The following is a 10,119-nucleotide window of genomic DNA, read 5'->3' as shown; positions in this document are numbered from 1 at the left end:
ATATGGCGATAGGGTGAAGGATGATTTAATGGTTAGCTTAGCGCGAGGGCTCCTCTCGCGCCACTGTCTATCTTCTTCGTAACACTTCCCGGGGCCACCGAGCGATCATCCCAATCGGTTCGCTTGAAGTTGATGGTGACGTGACGGTGAGGATGTTCAAGGAAAGACAGGAGTGAATGACTTGCTTGCCACCATGATGTCTGATGCGTGGGTGATCCGCCTCCCATGGAGCTGTTCAACCATCCGTCACCAAAGTCCATGGGACCGATGGCTTGATGTCACGTCGGTTGGCTTGGGCGGGGGTTGCGTGTTCGTGTCCATCGGTTCCTTCGGGTCATTCGGGTCTTTCGGGTCCTTCGTCTCGGTTCTGGTTGGTCTGTCTGTTCTCCTTGTCTTCAGCTCCGGGTTGGGGGCTGGACGGTGGTAGTTGGTCGGGTCTGGGCTGGAAGGGCTGGGGCGAAGCTGCTCGGCGATGTCCTTGGGCCCTCGGTCGATGGTCCTGGCATACAGATGGCGTCGATGCTCCAAGGCGAGAATGGGGATGACCACCCAGCACCTCCACCAAAAATGTTACGTAATGACAAGCGAAGAGGACAGCACAACATGGCGATAGGGTGAAGGATGATAGGGTAAAAGATGATCGAGTCGTGGTAACGTGTGGCCCGAGAGTGTCCTGGGCCAAGGTTCATCAGGAATGATCGTGCCGGCAAGCCGTACTATTCTTCCTTCTTCCTCTTCTTCTTCAAGCATCCAGACACGCCCATCATCATGCCATGGAATCATAAACATCGTAAACTTCCTCGTCCACGATCGGCACGATCGCTCGGTGGCCCCGGGTCATGTTACGGACGATATCAAGGAAGAAGAAGCAGGCAATGGCGCAGGCAGAGCGCTCGCGCTAGGCCCGCTAACAGACTCATTAAACGTCATCTACCATTGCCATCGGTCATGTTCTGTCGTCTTTCTTCCTCGGCTTGCCGCATCGTAACAGTATATATGAAACAATGTGCCCGGGGAGTGCGATATGATCTTTGCACAGATCACGGGATCTCAAGGGCTAAAAGCGCTCTGCATAAAATAAATCTTAGCACGGAGAAAACTGCCTCCTCCTAACTTCGATTACGTTAGGTTGATCTTACTCCACACCGTAAAAACAGAGACAAAGAACGAAAACCTGAAAGGTGGGAGATGGGCAAACATTAGCGCTCCTATAGCATAGAATAGCGTTTGGTTGAAGGGGTGGTGAAAAAAAAAGATGAGATGAAATAAACTTACGTCTAATAAATAGCAAAGGTTTAACCCGCATAAACCTAAGTAACCAAAGCGAAAGCGGTGACGCGTTTCGCTTCACCGGTCTCTCTCCGGCGATGAACAGAGGCACAGCTGCTGGGAAAGACAAGATCATGGTGGGACTCCTCGCCAATCTCCACGACGCAGCCCTCATGCAGCTCACGAGTTTCATTAACAACTGTTGGCGCACAGGTCGGCTGCCAGACGAGTGGAAGAGTGCTGAGGTGCATTTCATTCTCAAACCGGGCAAACCCATAAATATTAACAATCTACGGCCAATCTCTCTCACCTCCTGCGTAGGGAAAGTCATGGAGAAGGCGATACACATCAGGCTCGCCCGATATCTTGAAGAAAATGACTTGTACCCACCCACCATGTTCGGAATTTGTCCCTGCCTATCCACCCAAGATATATTCCTCCAACTTAAAGAAGTCATAACCCCCGTAACAACCATTTCTTTGGGACAATTCTCGCTCTAGACCTCAATGGGGCGTTTTATAATGAAAAGCACCCTCTCTATTTTGGAAAATATGAGCCCCATCAAAAGCGGTGCAAGAACCTAAGCATATGTAAAAGATTTCCTTCACGGTCGCACCGTCTATGCCAATCTCGGTCTGGCACAACCCAGCCAAATACAGCTAGGCACACGTGGCACGCCACAGGGTGCTGTTCTATCTCCCTTACTTTTCAATATTGCTTTAATCAAACTCCCAGCCCAGCTAAATCAGGTATCGCATCTGCGGTACGACTTCTAGGCGGATGACATCACTATTTGGATCACGACCTATTCCACCGCCGAAATCGAGGACCGCCTTCAAGAGGCCGTAACCATCGTGCAAGCCTACGCCGCTAACTACGACCTTACATGCTCCCCCGAAAAATCGGAGTTGCTGGTACTCACAGCTCCCGCCAACGCAGACCCACTCTTTAAATCAACCTCAATAGAGATCCAATACCAGAGAAGGACACCATTAGCCTTCTAGGCCTTTGTATCAACGACAGGGGCAGAAATGGGTACGCCTTCACTCGGCTCAAAAACACCAGTCTGCAGGTTGCGTGCATGATTGCCAGGGTCACTACCAACAACAAGGGTATCTGCTCGAACAAGAGACCCTGCGCCTGGTTCAAGAATTTGTCTTTAACAGAATTGTGTATTCGAACTCGTATTTGCGTCTCAACACGGGAGACTATAAGAAAATTCACGTCATGATACGAAACGCTGTTAAGAAGGCACTGGATCTGCCCTGAAGCACTTTCACAGAGCGCCTTTGCAATTAGGGGTGCACAATACAGCCGAAGAACCCCTCGCCGCCTAACGCGTCACCCAGATTAATCGACTAGCAGCAAACGGCCGCACGGGTCGGACCGTTCTTATGGACCTTAACCTGGCTAGCCCGCAAGGTCTCGTACAAAAACAGGCTATACCGCCCGGGTGGTCGAACTCGTTCATACCCAATCCCCCACCCCGCAATATACACCCTCTGTTCCACTAAGGGCGCCGGAAGGCGCGGGCCAAATTCATACAGGAAAAGTACGGGACAGACACCGAGTCCTACTACGTTGACGCAGCGAAGTCAGAAGCGGGGTACACGGTAGCGGTTGTGATGCACCAACAACTGGTTGATGCTCTCACCGCCTGCGATGACAATATAGAAACGGCGGAGGAGGTGGCCATTGCTTTAGCCGCCACGCATACCACCTGCGCCTATATAATCACATATTCTGTGACTGCCTACCGCAACTACATTAAAGGACAAATATGTCCCCAGGCTGCTCGAATATTAAAAAGTCATGGACACTCTGAACAAGACAAATACCTCGTCTGGACACCGGGACATCAAGGCGTCGAAGGTAACGAGTGCGCCCATGTCGCGGCCCGAGCTCTCCTCCCCAGGACTCGACCCCATTATCCCCCACACCCCTTTATCCCGACCCTCTGGTGACGTACGCGGAGAGGTTACTGCACACTCTCTCGCAGAAAATACCCATCCCCAGCCAAGGGGCGGAGGAAGTTAGATGGCGACGACTACAGACAGGTACATATAACACACCAGCCCGTTTAAACATAATACACCCCAGGTTCTGCGACCCCAAATGTAAATATTGCGGGGAGAAGGCAGGCCTGCACCTCATGGTGTGGACCTGCCCACACAATCCACCAGATGACCCAAATACAGCGCCAACAATTGAGGGGTGGGAGGCTGCCCTATACAGCTCTAGACTAGAGGCCCAACGGTCCCTCGTGACACGCGCGCGGATAGCAGCGGCAGCCGCTGGAGTCCCGCACTAGGGACCACTCCCTCATCTCTGCTCAATAAAGTTTTTAAGTCAGTCAGTCAGTCTCCGTCTTTCTTCTGCAGCTTCTTGGCGAGCTACGTCCACTGGATGACCGGATTCGGCCTGTCGTCTTCGCAGCCTTTGAGACGCAGGCAGTTCACGATGCGTCTCACATGGATCATCCATGGCGACTGATACCGTCAAATCGTCGTGAGCTGTTTCAGTGCATTGGCTGAGAGGGAGCGAAGGCTTTCTAGACAGAGCGAGCGCAGGGCTCTGGCGTAACTGCGCTTGAGTGATATCTGCCACGTGGTTTCGCCTCGGTTCAAAGTCAACATTGCGCATACGGCGAAGAAGCTACGGAGAGGAGTAGTAAAAGCTTTCGCTTTTAGAAAGCGGCCCTAATCGGCCAGATCCGGTCTGAGACAATGTGTGCGATAAAGACAAGACGACAAATTCATTATCGATTTTCTCTGTGTGTGATGGTGTCTTTTTTTTTTTTTTTTTTCAAAGCGTGTGAGGCGACGGTAATAAGGGGGCGTGCTTCCACCTAATTTATAACTACAGAACAAAAGACGGGACAAAGATAAAGGACGGACACCACATCTTTGTCGCGCCTTTTGCTCTGTCATCATCAACATCATCATCAGCCTGAATATACCCACTGCAGAGCGAAGGCCTCTCCCATATTTCTCCACTTAACCCGGTTCTGTGCTAGCTGCATCCACTTGACTCCTGTGAACTTCTTAACCTCATCCGCCCACCTAACTTTTTGCCGTCCCCTGCTACGCTTTCCTTCCCTTGGAATCCAGTTTGTTACCCTAAGCGACCATCGGTTATCCTCTCTTCGCACTACATGTCCTGCCCATGTCCATTTCTTCTTCTTAATTTCCACTAAAATGTCGGTAACTTGAGTTATTTCTCTGACCCACTCTGCACGCTTTCTATCTCTTAATGTCACCCCTACCATTTTTCGTTCCATAGCCCTCTGGGTTGTCCTCAGCTTAAGTAGAACTCTCTTGGTTAGCCTCCACGTTTCAGCCCCATAGGTGAGTACAGGCAAGATGCAACTGTTGTATACTTTCCTCTTGAGCGATACCGGTAAGCTGCTAGTCATGATCTGCGATTGCTTGCCAAATGCGCTCCATCCCAATCTTATTCTTCTTGTTATTTCCTTTGCATGGTGCGGATCTGCGGTTACTACCTGTCCTAAGTAGAAATATTCGCCTACTACTTCGAGTGCTTCGCTACCTAATGCTCTGTAGTTATGGATAATCGAAAACACCAACTCGCCCAACAACTGCTTTTGTCGCGCTTCCATTTAACCGAACAGCCAGCAATCCTCACTCCTTCCTTTTATGCTGACTACAAGAAACGATTGGCCAATAGCAGTAGCAGTAGCAAAGTAGTGAAGATTACCTTTTTTGGTGATGAAACTTTCATCAAGACGTGAAAGGGGCAGGCCGCTATAAGTACAGGATCACAGCTACGTTCTGGCAATATCAGTATTAGCATGTCGCTTGCAATGGGAAGCACTGTGGCATCATTGCTCCAGGATCCAGCCTCTGACGGATATGGCGGAATGTTTCCGCGTTTAACTCGCCGGCAATCGAAATATATTGTTCATTATCTTGCTACACTGAGATATTCATTAAGCGGCATTACTGTTACCGATGCGGTATTTGTGAGCGCTTATATGTGAATTTGTGCGCGCGTGGCTTCTGAAATGGTTTGTATTACTTAAACGTTAATCATTCTCATCTGTAGTGGCCTGCTTGGTATATGAGCTAGCCGACATCTCTAACCATAATTAGAGTATGCCTCCTCCTCTTCCGTTTGTAGCTACATGCAGTCATTGCACCAGAGAAAGTGGTCTTCACTTATTTTACCGGAGAGCATGAGAGGTCGGGATAGACGTAGGACCGTTATAACTATTAGATTTTTGGTTGGATACGGTTGCAAAGATAGGTTAGTTCTCTTTCTTAATCACTTACAAGTCGAGTTCATATAGAAGAAGCAGGTACTGGCTATTGCGTGATCTGTGGAAACATGCATCTGTGGAAACATGGCATCTTCAGAGGCCAAATACAAGAATAGAATGAAAGGAAACAGAGGAAACTCAGTCGAGCGCACCTTCTATATCTGCATCCCTATATTCCTGGCTCTGTAATGACAGCAACGGAACAGCGGCGAGCCTGTAAAAAATTCACACGTAGTCTGTATCCAGGGCGCGCGCTCAATACCGCAGCTGTGAAATGTTGCAAGGAAAGAGGGTGATAATTAGTATAGATAATGAACGCCCGGCGAATACTGCCTCTGCCCTCCGGTACATGAATTACAAATGTCCATTCTTTGTTTTCATATAATACACTTTGCGTCTCGGTTGCGTCGAGAAATGTGGCGTTGAATGGGCAGCTGTAGAAATTCCCGGGCACTATGCAATATTCAGTAAAACAGCCAATGCAGGCCAATTTAAAATACAAACGGGATACATTTGTCGAAGATAAATTATGCTCTGTATCGGGTGTGTGAAACACCTCTCCCGATGGCCGACCACAAGGTGCGCGCACACATCCCGCCGAACGAATTCAACGGCTACGGCGTCCGTTTACTGAGCCCGCTTAAGTTTCAATATTGAGCCAGTGCAGTAGGTATAGCATGAGACATGGCTTAAGTTAAACCAATCACACACAAAAAATTGAATAAGATGTTAATCAATTCCCTATATTCCACCGGGAGGTGGGGAGGAGGGGAGGGGTGCTCAGGATCATTTCTGAACTTTTCACTGAAATGCGAAGTGCCACACTGCTCGCGATGCAGCCTTGCGAAAGGCCCTTAATCGTACACAGGACTCATCTTGCTTTTACACACGACAGGATTACATTTTTATAGCGTACGTGGGCAGCGTGTCCTCAAAACAAATGAAGTAAAATGAAAAGAAGCGATAGATTTCTGCGCATCTTATTTGGCTTGAGTTGCCCATAATGAATAAGCTTAAAGAAAATTATAGGGTCACTGACCAAGTCAAAGTTTAATAAAAACGAAATGACGTTTTCACCGTAGAAGAGGAGGTGAATGGCTGTATATCGTTCCTCGACACTCGTGTGATCCGAAAACCCACGAAACTGGATTTCACCGTGTACAGAAAGCCTACACACTCAGGCCGTTATCTTGACTTTTATTCTGTCCACCCGATGGCACACAAGCGATCTGTTGTCTGCTCCTTGATCAAAAGAGCAATAAACACGTGCTCTAACGAGCAATCCCTCAAGGAAGAGCTGAAGACTGTCGAAAAGGATTTGACGAGAAATGGCTATCCAAGAAGCTTTGTGGCAAACACAAAAAAGAAACTGCTACAGCGACCGCCACCTTCTGACGTTTCCGATGCCTCTAAGCCAAAACGAGCAAGCATCCCTTACATCCCACAGATTAGTGAAGCGCTTGGTCGGGTATTCCGAAAGTACGGCGTGCAAGTTGCCCACGTTCCAACGAGCAAACTTAGGCACGAGCTTGTCAATGTGAAAGACCCCCTTCCCCTTAAGAGATATCCTGGGGTCGCGTACAAGATTCCGTGCGCAGATTGCGACCGCAGTTGTATCGGAGAAACAGGAAACTGGTGCAAACGGATACAGCAGCACAAAAATGATGTGGCGAAAGGACACAGTGCTACTAACGCTCTGGCCGAACATGTGCAAGAAACTGGACACGCCATCAGTTGGGACGGGGCACGTGTGCTTGCCAGAGAACGGATCGCTGCTAGACGATTGTATCTAGAGTCTTTGATGATTCAGACCACCCATGGCACGCTCAATCGGACGCAGGGGAATCTACCATCTGATTATGCTAGATCATTACGATGCATTTTAAAGAAGCTATAAACGCATGCTGTATGTCTGGTTTCCCCATTGTGAACAAGGAAGCCGTAGGGCTTCCGAAACGTCATTTCGTTTTTATTAAACTTCGACTTGGTCAGTGACCCTATAATTTTCTTTATGCCACCACCTGACCAGACGATGTTTTGTCGAACTCTTGATTAAATGAATAAGCTTGAAAGAGTACCGTGAAAACATTGCACGTAAGCTGAAATGCTGATAAATATATCCTCCGAGAACCAAGATCTTGAAAACAACGAATTATGATTGTATCAACAAAAAGTTAAACGTGGGATCAGTGCTAATAATACAAAAGAAATGAGAAAATATACGCCTTTTTGATTCCGCCTATGTTGTGATGAGCGCATTGTAGTCTCTCTTTGTATCCTAGTCTCACGTCATACACGGGTCCTTCATTACATCCAGGTCTTCCGTCTCTTCCAACTTTTCCCTATTGGAGGAAAGGAATGATTTCTCTCTCACGTTTACTACCTTTATTCAGTGGCAGTTGGCTTTCTCAAGTATCAACAACTGTAGATTGGTACAGCTAACTGTCAATGCTTTGCTCTACTTCAGCATAGAGTTGTTGCGCTTCAAACTTCAGTTTAATTTTTGTATGTGAATGATTATTGCGCTTGATTGTATTCAGTGGTAATTTTATTTTATTCCAAAATTATCGGGCGTCTCTAGCAATGTTGCCCATCTCCTTGCTAATATTATTTGATGCCACTCTGTGCCGGCGAGGAATAAGCTCTTGAACCATGGTTGCATGAAAGCGTACGCACGTAATACCCAGTCAAAAAGCGGCGGTTGAATTTGGTAATCTCATTTCGTATTAAAGTATTGTAAGAATGGGGGGTTTATTCAGCAGATCAACAGGACTTGATCAGCAGGACTGAGCAGATCAGCGGCGAACACAGCGGCAGCGAACACAGTCAGATCCAGCACGTGCAGCGATCACGATGCCACTGACCGGCGTGTTCCTTGTGCACTTCTTCCTCTTCACAATTACCCGCGGGACGAAGAGGAGACATCCTGGCGACTTACGGCGTGAGCAAGACGGCAGGGTCGTAATAGGGTTTGAGGCGCTGGACGTGAACAATCTCGCGTCCGCGCCGGCGTAGATCATGGGACGGCGTAACAGGTTCCACCACATAATTAACCGGAGAGGTGCGCTCCAGAACACGGTATGGGCCATGGTATTAGCAAGAAATTTGGAAGACAGTCCAGGGGCATTGGAAGGTATCCATAGCCACACAAGAGCGCCAGACGAGAAGTGCGGTGTCGAGTGTTGGCTGTCATGGTTGGATTTATGGCGGCACTGGGTGTTAGCCGTGAATGCGCGGGCGATTTGTCGACAGTCTTCCGCATGCTGGGCTGCTTGAGACGCAGGTGTATACTCTGATATGTCTGGCTGATACGGGAGTATGGTGTCGATTGTAGCAGAGGGGTGACGGCCGTAGAGGAGAAAAAAAGGAGAGAAGCCAGTAGTAGACTGCGTTGCGGTATTGTATGCGTACGTGACATACGGAAGGACGAGGTCCCAGTTTGAGTGGTTGGAGTAGACGTACATAGAGAGCATGTCGCCAAGGGTACGATTGAAACGCTCAGTGAGGCCATTAGTCTAAGGATGATAGGCGGAGGTGGTTCTATGAATAATGTTACACTTGGTGAGCAAGGCTTTCACAACGTCACTCAAGAAAACGCGTCCTCTGTCGCTGAGCAGCTCTCGAGGTGTGCCATGGCGAAGAACAAATCGCTGCAAAATGAAGGAAGCTACTTCTGACGCTGTGGCAGATGGAAGTGCGGCGGTTTCTGCATACCTCGTCAGATGATCAACGGCTACGATAGCCCAGCGGTTGCCGGCCGCAGTGTAGGGAAGCGGCCCGTACAAATCAATGCCGACGCGGTCGAAAGGACGTGGTGGGCTAGGTAACGGCAGCAACTCTCCAGCAGAACGTTGAGGAGATGACTTGCGACGTTGACAGGTGAGGCATGAGCGAACGTACTTGAGTACAAAGGTGTACATACCCCGCCAGTAGTAACGCAGCCGGAGACGAGCGTATGTCTTGAAGACGCCCGCGTGACCGGATTGTGGGTCAGCGTGGAAATAGTCACAAATTTGCGAACGTAGCTGCCGGGGAATAACTAGCAACCACTTGCGGCCATCTGCGCAGTAGTTGCGGCGGTAGAGGAGGTTATCACGAATGGCGAAGTGGGAAGCATGGCGGCGGAGAGCACGCGATGGAGACGCAGCTGTAGGATTGGAGATAAAATCGAGGATAGAGTTTATCCAAGGATCTTGCCGCTGCGCTGACGGCATGTCATTGATGTGAAGCGATGGCGGGGAATCGTCGGAAGGGGAAAGGCTCGCGACCTCAGCTGTAAGGGGGCAGCGGGAAAGTGCATCGGCATCGTGATGTTTGCGGCCAGAGCGGTAAACAACACGGACATCATATTCTTGAAGGCGAAGAGCCCATCTTGCCAGTCTGCCGGACGGGTCTTTCAGTGAGGAAAGCCAGCAAAGCGCATGGTGGTCTGTCACTACGTCAGAAGGGCGACCATAGAGGTAAGGGCGGAATTTAGTAAGAGCCCAAATAATCGCTAAGCATCCTTTTTCAGTGACAGAGTAATTGGATTCAGCCTTCGTGAGTGTACGGCTGGCATAGGCGACCACGTA

Source organism: Amblyomma maculatum, chromosome 8 (assembly GCF_055883805.1).
Source record: "Amblyomma maculatum isolate TAMU_Amacu chromosome 8, ASM5588380v1, whole genome shotgun sequence".
Lineage (NCBI taxonomy): Eukaryota > Metazoa > Arthropoda > Arachnida > Ixodida > Ixodidae > Amblyomma > Amblyomma maculatum.
The sequence above is the reverse complement of the archived record's forward strand: the minus strand, read 5'-3'. Positions refer to the sequence as shown.